The sequence below is a fragment of the Dendrobates tinctorius genome, unplaced genomic scaffold, assembly GCF_039654945.1.
Source record: "Dendrobates tinctorius isolate UK_male_01 unplaced genomic scaffold, ASM3965494v1 ptg000160l, whole genome shotgun sequence".
In the NCBI taxonomy this organism is placed as follows: domain Eukaryota; kingdom Metazoa; phylum Chordata; class Amphibia; order Anura; family Dendrobatidae; genus Dendrobates; species Dendrobates tinctorius.
In genome coordinates, this window is record NW_027361827.1 from 18,618,890 (window position 1) to 18,630,547 (window position 11,658).

The following is an 11,658-nucleotide window of genomic DNA, read 5'->3' on the forward strand; positions in this document are numbered from 1 at the left end:
AGGCACACTATCCTTTACAACAAGCTCTATGATCTGTTTTTTAAATGTATCTACTGTCATTGTCACAGTAACTTTGTCACTGACAAAATATCTTGCAACTGATGGCTGCAAAGTTCTCTGCTCCTTTGTTTGGCTGGAAGAGCTGGGCACTGGTTCATTGGTTTGGATGCAATCTTTCTCATCCACTGCTTTCAGTACTTCTGGATGAAAGCGCTGTAAATGTCTCTTTAGATTAGAAGCTCTGGTAGGAGCATTTTTATCTTTGCCTGAATATGCACTCATCTTGGCTTCACAGCATTTGTTTTCGTCTGGATCATTTGTCATACACTGACAGACATAATGTTTTCTATCTTGAGTGATGGTGAAATGTTCAAATACAGCTGATTTAATGTGATGCTTCTTTGACATTCTAAGGTTTTTAATTCTGCATTCACAATCCAAATGACAATTGTTTTTCCTAAAAACAATTGTACAAAATTATTGCCAGGTCGTACAACTGATATAGTGGTCAGTAATACTGTTATTATTCCTCATGTACTCACAGTTAACTGATGCAAAGTTTGTTGAAAGGATAATACTTCTTACAGTCTTCCTCTTCTGAGTAGCAGGCAGCTGTGAGATGCTTGGAAGACGCACACCTAGTATGATCTAGTCTAGAGGAGGAGCTTTACTACTAAGAATTTGCAACACATTTTCACTTTCATACATTGTAAGAAGGGGGGTTGGGGCAGCATGAGGTTAACCAAGTATAAGATTAGATAAGGGCAGTGGAGAACAGTGACACACAAGAAGTAAGAAATGTCTCTATCTCCAGCAGAACTGCTTATCACTGTTGTTCATAGTTTGATAGAACATATATATTTGAGTAACATTTATAAAATTCATATGAAAGTTCAATTATGAAATATTAATACATTTTTTTTAAAGCTGGAGTCGGTACATTTCTACCGACTCCAACCAAAACTAACTCCGACTCCACAGCCCTGGTTGTCCACTACTAGGACAACCCCTTCTTAAACTAAATGTCTGGCCCCAATTAAATAAAGCCTACACTCGCCTCCTGTGATGGCTCCATTCCTGCAGTGTCGGCACTCGCTCTCCCCGGGGCTCTGATGCGGTGTTGTGACATGTGATGCTCGACGCCCAATCAGCGCTGGTGTCACTGTCTCTGGACAAACTCAACATGAAGAGGAAGTCCGGGCTGCAGCTGATCCCGGACTTCCTCTTCATGCTCAGTTTGTCCAAAGGCGGAGACAGTGACTCCAGCGCCGATTGGGCATCATGTCATTCCACTGCATCACAGCCCCGGGGAGAGCAAGTGCCAGCAACGCTGGAGCGGACCCGGCATGGGGGGTGAGTATAGGCTTTATTTTATTCAGGCAGAACATTTAGTTTAAGAAGGAATTGTCTTGTAGTGGACAACCCCTTTAAGAGGAAACTGACAGGTACATGCTGCCTGATCCACAGGCAGCAGTTATCAGACACTGGCTGTATGATTTCAGCCATGTATGTTTGACTGTGAAATTTGAAATGGCTGCGGCGTTTCAGAGAACTATACTTTAAAAGCTGGCTGGGGGGACTAAGCCGCATGGGAGACTAGTATAAAAAGCTGACTCAAAGCAACTCATGGAGCAGTAGGGTCAACATTACCCAAAGGTGAAGTGCACATCATATCCAAGGAGTCCTTCTTGGAACACGTCCAAATAACAAAGCATAAATAAGGACAGCGCCTCACAAGTTGGTAAATTTGCTTCAAATTTATTCTGCCTCCTCACAACTGGAGGCAGAATAAATGAAGCAAATTAACCAACTTGTGAGGCGCTGTCCTTATTTATGCTTTGGTAGTATAAAAAGCTGGTCCCAAGCAGCTTCCCACCCGCCTGACAGGTCTCTCTCTATAAATATACACAGGGACCTTTCGCCCAAAGGTAGCAGGCGGAGTGAAGCCACCAAGAAAACGCCTTTGCTGACTAGTCACAAATGCGGGTTGGTCCTAGGTCAGCTAAAAGTATGTGATCTGAAATGCTTCAGCGTTTCCAAATCAAACTGAAATTATACAGCCAGCGGAGTCTAAGGCTATGTGCACACGTACTGGAACTCTCGCGGAAATTACCGCGAGAATTCCGGAATTCCAGTCCGCGGGAAAATCGCATTTTAAATTCCCGTGATTTTCCCGCGGAAAAACTAGCACTTTGCAAGCGTAATTAGCTTGCAGAATGCTAGCGTTTTCCAAGCGATCTGTAGCATCGCTTGGAGAACTGATTGACAGGTTGGTCACACTCGTCAAACACAGTGTTTGACAAGTGTGACCAACTTTTTACTACTGAGGCTGCCTATGCGGCATCAGTAGTAAAAGATAGTATGTAAAAAAAAAAATAAAAAACGGTGTTATTCTTACCTTCCGACGTCCCGCGCAGCCGTTCCCAGTAATCCTTTGCGAAAATGCCCGCGATGACGTCCGTTCTCGCAGGATCGCGACGTCTCGCGATGACGTCGCGTGAATGACCGCGAGACTTCGCGATCCCGCGAGAACGGACGCCATCGCGGGCATTTTCGCAAAGGATTACTGGGAACGAAAGCGTGAAGAGAAGCGGGAAGACTGCGCGGGACGTCGGAGGGTGAGAATAACAATATTTTTTATTTTTAAATTCTATTTTTTACAGGGATATGGTACCCAAAGCCTGGAGGACAGTCTCCTCTCCTCCAGACAGTGGGTACCATCCGCAAATGTTCTGCTTACTTTCCGCATGGTGGGCACAGCCACATGCGGGAAATAAGCGGAACAATGCATTCCTATGGGTGCGGGATCGCTGCGATTCCGCAAGTTAATGAGCATGCTGCGGTTTTTACCGCGAAGCGATTCCGCAGCGGTAAAAACCACAGCATTGCGGAATCCCATAGGAATGCATGGGATGCTTATTTTTCGCGGCAAAATCGCGCGGTTAAAACCGCCGCGGAAACGCGAAAAAAACGCCACGTGTGAACTCAGCCTTATGCATGCTGCCAGTGGACTGCCATCAGGTTCCCTTTAAATCCAAATAGAAAATAAGACCTTCTCTCCTTTGGATCCAGTTCTTTTCAAAGCTAAATCCAAGGAAAGTAAAAATTAAGAAGCAGATCTGACAGATATCTTTTTTTATTTTTGGCTATATTCTTCTGAAATGTTTCATTTCCAGAAAAAAAAAATATGCATACAACTTCAGAACTTCATAAAATAATCTTTAGTTTAATACGCAGTCCCAGATCGAAACTTTCTGAATCAATATAGAAAATTTACTGCCCCAAATCTATTGATAATTTAAAAAAAAAAAAAAAAAAAAAATTAGAAACCTTTCAGGAGTGAAGCAGGACAGAGAAAAACAGGGACTGCCTCTCCTTAAAAAAGGCCTTCTTGAGAGATGTTTTCTCACTACAGCCAAGTTTAATTAGAACGTATTACTCCATCTATGGTAAGGCCAGTTTCACACTTTACAGGTTGAGTATAGACTATGATGTACAGACTGGATGTGGAGCTGCAAATTCGACAGCCTCATAAGCATATTTGAATCTGTCGAGTTCTGTTTAGAAGACCAGCGGACAGCCCGGACACAGTGATCCATATTTCGACTGTAAGGCTGTGTGCCCACGTTGCCGCAGCGGAAAACGCTTAAAAAACGCTATTAAAACGCATCCCTATGCAATCCTATGGGATTCCGCAGTTGCTGTGCCCATGCTGCGGATTTTACCGCTGCAGAATCACATAGCAGTAAAATCCGCAGCATGTCCATTATTGCTGCAGAATCGTGGCGATTCCGCTGCCATAGGATTGCATTGAAACGCTCACTTTACACACGTGGCTATGCCCACCATGCGTAAAGTGAGTGCTTCATGTGTGGATGGTACCCAGGGGATCTGGAGGAGAGGAGACTCTCCTCCAGGCCCTGGGTACCATATCCCTGTAAAAAAAGATAGAATTAAAATTTGAGATAAATTCACCCTCCGTCGGCCCCAGGAGTCCTCCTGCCTCTCAGCCACGCTGCCAACATCTTCCGTTCCCAGGGACGCATTGTGCGAATTACCTCTGATGACATAGTGGTCTCGCGTGATGCTACGTCATCAGAGGTCATTGCTGCAAGGCATCCCTGGGAACGGACGTTGACGACAGCACCAATGAGGGGCGGGAGGACTCCGGGGGCTGACAGAAGGTGAGTAGATCTTTTATTATTGATGCTGCATAGGCAACATCAATAGCAAAAAGTTGGTCACACTTGTCAAGCACTATGCTTGACCAACCTGTCACTTTTCCAAGCGATGCTTCAAATCGCTTGGAAAAGCGCTAGCATTCTGCAAGCTTAAAACGCTTGCGTTTTGCGGGGAAACGCATGTGAATTCCGCATGTGTTTTACCCGCGGCAGGGAGTTGTGGAAATGCCCGCAGCATTTCTGCAACGTGGGCACATAGCCTAAATGTTAGACCAGTTTCAACATTCTAAAGAGGAACGTTATACATAAAAATGTCCCAAAAGACTAATAAAACAAAAGGTATTAAGTTATATGAAGAATATATTGATATGATGTGACACCTTCTTTAGCCATTCTACATGCATAATATATTATTCTATATGCCAAGCACTATCACTACATAAAACCACGTTTGCATCATGCAAGCCAAAAGCATGTGCGTTTTATCAAAAGAAGCACGACTGTGACAAGCAGAAGAAAGTACGCGGAATATCATTTCCATCCATGCTGAACACAGCCTATAGATACATAAATACCTGTCTGTGTTCATCATCTCATGAAATACATTGACATTTGACCAGCTTGCTTTTTCTGAAATTGCCTGCGCCCCAGACGACCAATGTGCGAAAATGTATCAACGGGCCAACTAGTACTTCATAAAATGGAATTTCATAGAAAATTCATATTTTATTGCAAGTCTTATTTATATTGTGAACTACATGCCAGTTATCTTCCCCTAGTCTAAAAACGTAAAAGAAAAAAAAAAATACTGGAAAAGATAACGTGTTTTGAGGCGCACTATCTCGTAATCTCCCGAATTCTTCCCTCTGTACATTTTATCCTTGAAATGGCCCTTCTTGCATGAGGAGAATAATTAAACAGTTCTTTATTGTACTGAAAAAAAAAGCGTTGCCTTGTGCAGTGTCGGTGTGCGCCTTTAATATGACTGCATCCTATAAGACTGGATGAATAAGTATTAGAACCCCAGGACAGACTGGCTTGGAGTGGAGCCTTTGTTACAGGGAGTCTGAGGAGACAAGTGAGACATAAAGGGATAAATTAATTACAGGCAGATAAAGGAAGATGGGGAATGCCAAGTAGAAGCCTCGTCCGAGCGAAGTTCAAGGCTCGTGTGGTTTGGGAGAAATCACTTTTAATAAAGCCTTGTAATATCTGGCCCTTTCCTTAATTCTAACAAGAGATCTGGAGGACAGGAGTAGGGGCAGACAGCACACAAACAACTGCCAGGAAGGCTGATCACCCTTCTAATAGGCTCGCGCTCGAAACATGACGTCAGAAGCGATCAGTGACATCACAATAGCACTCTAGGACCCAGAGAGGTGGCTGAGGTCATAGGTGATGTAGCAACACACTTCCAGGCGTGATGACCTTACAAAAGCCTCCCCCCCCCCAGTGCAAGTACTTACCTGCAGGTGGGTCCCCATAGGAATTCTCTGCCTGAACTATAGGAGAAGTTGAGGTGTTAGTGACTGGCCCTCCCACTGCCCGCCCGGCAGCCAAGCAGGTCTCTCCTGTCGTGCTCTTTTAGGGGGACTCCTCTCCCCCATCCACCGCTGTGTGTGTCTGTAGGGAGGGGTATAATAACCTAGACAGTATCCCTTTTCACCACAGCTCCTCCCAGTCGATGATCTTATATTGGCCAGTCAGGGGAGGCGATACGCGCGAGGGGGGATACAAATAGAACACAAGGAGGAGGGGAACAAGTCCGGCGCTGCAGCCGGAAATTGAACTCGCGCTCATAAATATACCACAGGAAGTATGTAATAACACAGACACTCGGGCTTCGCCTCGCCGCCTCCCATCCACTATGAGGGAAGGAAGGCGGGAAAGCCAGGGCGTTGGCTCCGCCCCTCGCTGACTCCACGGTTGGGACAGTTCTGTCAGGCGTTCTAGAAGGCGCGTTCACCACAGCCAGGGTGTCCCATTGTTGTGAGGAGAATGTCGGTGCGCGCCAAAAGCCGACATTGCAGAGCCTGTGACACACGGCTATTGGCTACACACGGCCCCTGACATGGCTCCTAAGCGCAAGCTTCATATAATGGCATTCTGCTTTTTTTCCCGCTCACAGCTCTTTATAATGAAAGCTTTGAATAGACGCGTGACTAAAATGGATGCTAAGACGTCGCCCTTAGGCCCGTGGGAGTTCTGCTATACACATAGTAGTCTGTATATGGGAAAAATTACTTATCACTCCTACACTTACTATCGTCCCTGCCGATGGATTTTACAGCTCAAGTAAAGGGGCTGGGATCTATAGCCGGTTCACCAACACTGCTTTTTTTTTCCATAACTGACCTGCGGTGCGTTTTTGAAACAACAACGTAAATTTCTCCACATATTGTGTAGAAATGCACTAAAAATGCATAGAAACCACACATGACTGTATCGGTAAAGTTTTGTCAAAGCCAAATGCTAGGAAGTAACAAAAATCAAAACAGTTTTATTTAGAACATGAAATACCAAAAAGAAACAAACCGCAGTGTCAAAACACTGTAATGATGCATCTAAAAAAATACAGAAGTGTAGAAAATCTGAAACATTGAAAACTCGCCAAATAATTATTGCTGGAACACAGACTTCGAGAGCCAATCCATCCGAGTGTGTACATCAGTTTTCTGGTGTAAAATACAATATACATTAAAAAGTCACAATGTCAGTTCAGTCCTAGCCAGCTCTACCAAAGTGGGCAGAGCTTGGATGGGGTGTGAATGGGTGCGCACATCTGCCTCATGTTCAAATCAATAGGAGATGGATGTGCAGTACCCTGGGCGAGTGGGCGGCCACTATCAGAAGATGGCCATCTCCCCAAGTGAGTACTCCCAGCAGGTGGCCGCCGATACCAATAACATCTGATCGGTGGGGGTTTCATGTGTCAGATCCCAGCCGATCATACAGTGATGACCTATGCTAAGGAGATCCAACTTGAGGAGATAGCGGTGTAGGTGGAAGAGGCAGAGAAGGAGGTAGCCAGCACTGTTTTTTGTTTTAAATTTTGGGAACCCCCAAAACATTCGGAATGGCAAATAGAACGAACAAACTGCAACTGGTGCGGCTGGTCTATTTCTCTTGTCAGCCAAAAGTAGAGACAAATCCCGTGGGAGCCACGCCTGGTTCATTTTAGTGAATGTTAGCTTCCCTACGTTGGCTGTGGACAGGCGGATGCGCCTATCTGACCCCCCTGCCATACTAAACACAGATTCAATCAGTACACTTGCTGCAGGGCAGGCCACCACCTCCAAGATGTAAAGGGCAAGATCACACTGTCCAATTTGGAGACCCAGAAGTTAAATAAGGCAGAGCCATCACTTAGTACGTGGAGACGTGTGGACAGGTGCTCTTCCACCATGTTGTTGAAACGCTGTATCCTGCTAATATGGACCGCATCAGATGATGGTGTCGGATGTTGTGGTGGGCTGAGATAGGTTTTCCACATTTTGGCTATGCTAACCTTCCCTTGTGAGGTGGTGCCGATGCCCTAGCTACTTTGGCAACTTTCTCCTCTGTCTTGTTCCTCTACTGAACCCCGCTGTCAGGTGGGAATGCAGTCAGTAGTGCGTCTACGGGCTTGCGGTTGTATTCCCACATTTTCTGGTCCCACTCCAGTGACGGAAGTAAGGATCGTATTGTTACGAATCCTGGAGTGGACTCACTGGATCGCGGCGTCGACCAATCCCGGGCAAGCTGACCAGGTGGAACCGACCCCTATACAGGGACCATTAGGGCCAGGCCCAGGGGGAAGCTATGCCGCAGTAGCTAGTGCCAGAGGGACGGCTCAAAGGAAACCGAAAGAACCAGGGTACTCACCAACAACAGTACGGAGCAGCGCGTTCACCAAGAGGCACAAGGACCAGGCAGAGTCCACACAGCGGGTATGGGACTCTGGATAGGGCAGGATACTCACAGAGAGGACCGAGATCCAGGGCAAGGCAGCATGCACACAGGGAGACGTACAGTGACAGGGACGGAGTAGAGTATGCACCGGGAAGCGTACAGGGACAGAGTAGAGTACGCACAGAGAAACACAATAACAGGTACAGAGCAGAGTACGAGCTGGCAGGGCCAGTTCTACGCAAAGTGGGGCCCTTGGCAATGTTTAAAATTGGGCCCCAAAAGCTAGCACATTGCACATCACAGAGAAGCATTTTGATTGTATTTACATGTGCTGAGGTTCAGGATGCTAAATAAGTGTGATTGACAATACTGAAGTCGTTCAACACTTGATTCCACGCCTCTTTCCACCTCTAAGAATGATGGGGACAGAACGATCACTAATGGATCAATCTGTCTATACAGTATTATGTTATCAGCAGCACATCTACAGTTTACACCCCATAGTCCTCCATATAACAAAATGTGCCCCATAGTCCTCCATATAGTATAATACACTACTCAGTCCTCCATATAGTATAATACACTCCCCATAGTCCTCCATATAGTATAATACACTCCTCATAGCCCTCCATATATTAAAATGCACTCAGTCCTCCATATAGTATAATACACTGCTCATTCCTCCATATAGTATAATACACTCCTCATAGTGCTCCTTATAGTATAATAGACCGCCAGTCATCCATGTAGTACAATTCACTTCTCATAGTATAATGCACCCCATAGTTCTTCATATAGTATAATGTATTCCCCATAGTCCTCGATACAGTATAATGCAGCCATCCCATAGAGCATAATGCAGCCACGCCATACAATATAACGTAACCCCCCCATAGAATATAATGCAACCCCCTCTTATAGTATAATGCAGCCACCCCACAGAATATAATGCAGTCCCCCTCATATAGTATAATGCAGCCCCTCCATAGAATATATGGCAGCCCTCTCAGAGTATAATGCAGCCCCCCATAGAATATAATGCAGCCCATTATATAGTATAATGTAGCCCCTGCATTGAATACAATGCAGCCCCAATAGAATATAATGTAGCCCCCTCATAAAGTATAATGAAGCCCCCATCCAATATAATGGCCCCACAGTCCAGTACTCACTGTTACATTAAAAAAACACCTCTCCTCGTGCCTGCACTGCTCCCGGCTCTTGTCTCAGCCTGCTCTGCCTGGCACACAGTGAGTGCGCGATGATGTCATTGCGCACCCGAAGTGTCAGAGGCAGAGCTGGGAATGATGGGAGAGGGAGCGTCAGCTGACACTCTCTCCTCCATTATTGCTAGGAACTGTTCTGGCATCTATGACGCCGGTATAGTTCAATGCGGCGGCGGGGGGAGTCGGCACTGGCGGCAGGTGGGCCCCCCTGCCTCACGGGCCCCATAGCGGCTGCGTGATGTGCTGCTAGATGGAGTGGGGGCCCTAGGCAGCTGCCTGGGCTGCCTGCCCCTAACGCCGGCCCTGCGCACTGGGAAGCGTACAGGGACAGAGCAGAGCACGCACAGGGAAACACAATAACAGGTACGGAGCAGAGTATGCACTGGGAAGCGTACAGGGACAGAGCGGAGCATGCACAGGGAAACACACAAAAACGGGTACAGAGCAGAATACATACTGGGAAGCGTACAGGGACCTGAGGGCAAGTCTGCACAGGAGAAGTGCAGGAAAACAATCAGGCGCCGAGGCACAGCCACAGCAGCCAGATATACCAGACCCCAGGTAAGGTCACTTCCGGTTCAGGACTCAGGCTGCGGCCTAAGGCAAGTGAGCATGCGTGGACGGCGGGGAACCCGAGGACACCGCCCGGCCGGAAGAGAAGATGCAGCGTGATGCGCCCTCACCCTGGATACGACGGTAACAGGTATGTTTTCCCTGTAGTGATGATCCATCAGAGTGGCCACCCAGTAATCAGCTCTGGTAACAATATGGGGAACTTGGCATTTGTGCTGCTACAAGATTTCACCTGTTATTGCTCGTCACCAGGCAAGGCTTGATGTTCAGCGGCACAAGCCATTCATCGGTCTGTGATTTTATCCCTGTCCACAGCTCCTTTGTGGTGTGGGATCTTGCCCCCAAACAGATGAGTTTCAGAACAGCCTGCTGTTGTTTCCGTCTGGCTGTGCTGAAGTTGGTGGTGCAGGTGTTATGCTGACCAGATAAGGCGGTAGTAGAGAAAGCGGAGGAGGAGGCAACGTGGACAGAGAAACGTCCAGCAATCCTCGGTGGTGGTACGACATGTGCCAGAACACCTTCTAACTCAGGCCCAGCTGCTACTACATTTACCCAGGGGGCAGATAGGGAGATATAACATCCTTGGCCGTGCTTACTGATCCAAGTATCAGTGGATATGCGGACCTTGCCACTAATTGAGTTACACACGGCACACCTGATTTTAAACGCAATGTGTGTGTAAGACAGGGTTGGTCCACCTGCAACAGTAGTGGTGGCTGGAAAGCATGTACTGTGGGACTGCCACCGCCATCAGTATTTTAAAACTGTCCGTCTCCAGCAGTCGGAATATCAGTATTTCATAGGCCAGGAATTTTGAAATGGTGCCATTCAGGACCAAGGGTCGTGGGTGAGAAGGGGGTTACTTTCACTTTCTATCCAGTGTTTAGGGGATGGACAGCTGAACACTTTCATGGGATGATGTGGAGATGCTCGGTGATGCTGCTGATGGTGCGGTCACATCCTCTTTGCAGTGAGCAAGGTGGCCCTGTTGATTGGGATTGGGAGGAAGAGGTTGAGACCGCAGGAGAAGACTCAGATCTTCCCTGGTTTTTCAGGTGTGTATTCTACTGCAGCTCTTGCTTTGAATGCAGATGCCTTGTCATGCAGGTGTATCTCAAGTTCATAACATTTATGCCTCGCTTCAGGCTCTGACTGCAAAGCATGCAAGCCACCCGTCTCCTGTAATTAGTGCATTGCCTGGAGAAATGCCATGCCAGGGAGCTCGTTTAAGCTGGCTTGGGTGTGCTCAGCTTGTTGGCGCGATAGAGAAAGAGCCTCAGATATTCCCTGGATTTTTAAGTTGTGTATTTGTCACGAACGATCCATTTTTGGATCTGTGTGCTGTTCCGTGTAAGTTATGCTTCTATGGTTTACATAGATTGTATTATTATTTTCCATTCTGTTTATAATTGTCTTGCATTTGCTCTGCTGCCACCTGCTGGTCTTTTTTCTGTATGGTAGCTTGCAGCTAATTAATTCTTGTACAGTCATGGCCAAAAGTTTTGAGAATGACACAAATATTAATTTTTACAAAGTCTACTGCTTCATTTTTTCTAATGGCAATTTGCATATACTCCAGAATGTTGTAAAGAGTGATCAGCTTAACAGCAATTACTTGCAAAGTCAATATTTGCCTAGAAAATGAACTTTATCCCCCAAAACACATTTCAACATCATTGCAGCCCTGCCTTAAAAGGACCAGCTAACATCGTTTCAGTGATTGCTCCATTAACACAGGTGTGGGTGTTGATGAGGACAGGGCTGGAGATCAATCTGTCATGATTAAG

At 46.4% G+C, this 11,658-nt stretch overlaps 1 protein-coding gene across 2 annotated transcripts in view; it reads right to left on the reverse strand.

Annotated features, from left to right (window-relative positions):
• KIAA1958 (KIAA1958 ortholog) overlaps positions 1-6,039 on the reverse strand; it is a 146,098-nt gene extending 140,059 nt beyond the window's left edge. Inside the window, exon 1 of one of the 2 annotated variants that reach the window (XM_073549693.1) lies at positions 5,648-6,039. The gene's annotated coding sequence lies outside the window, so the exon portion shown is untranslated. The remainder of the gene's footprint in view (positions 1-5,647) is intronic. The other variant, XM_073549692.1, reaches the window with a different exon arrangement.
• Positions 6,040-11,658: the final 5,619 nt, after the last annotated feature.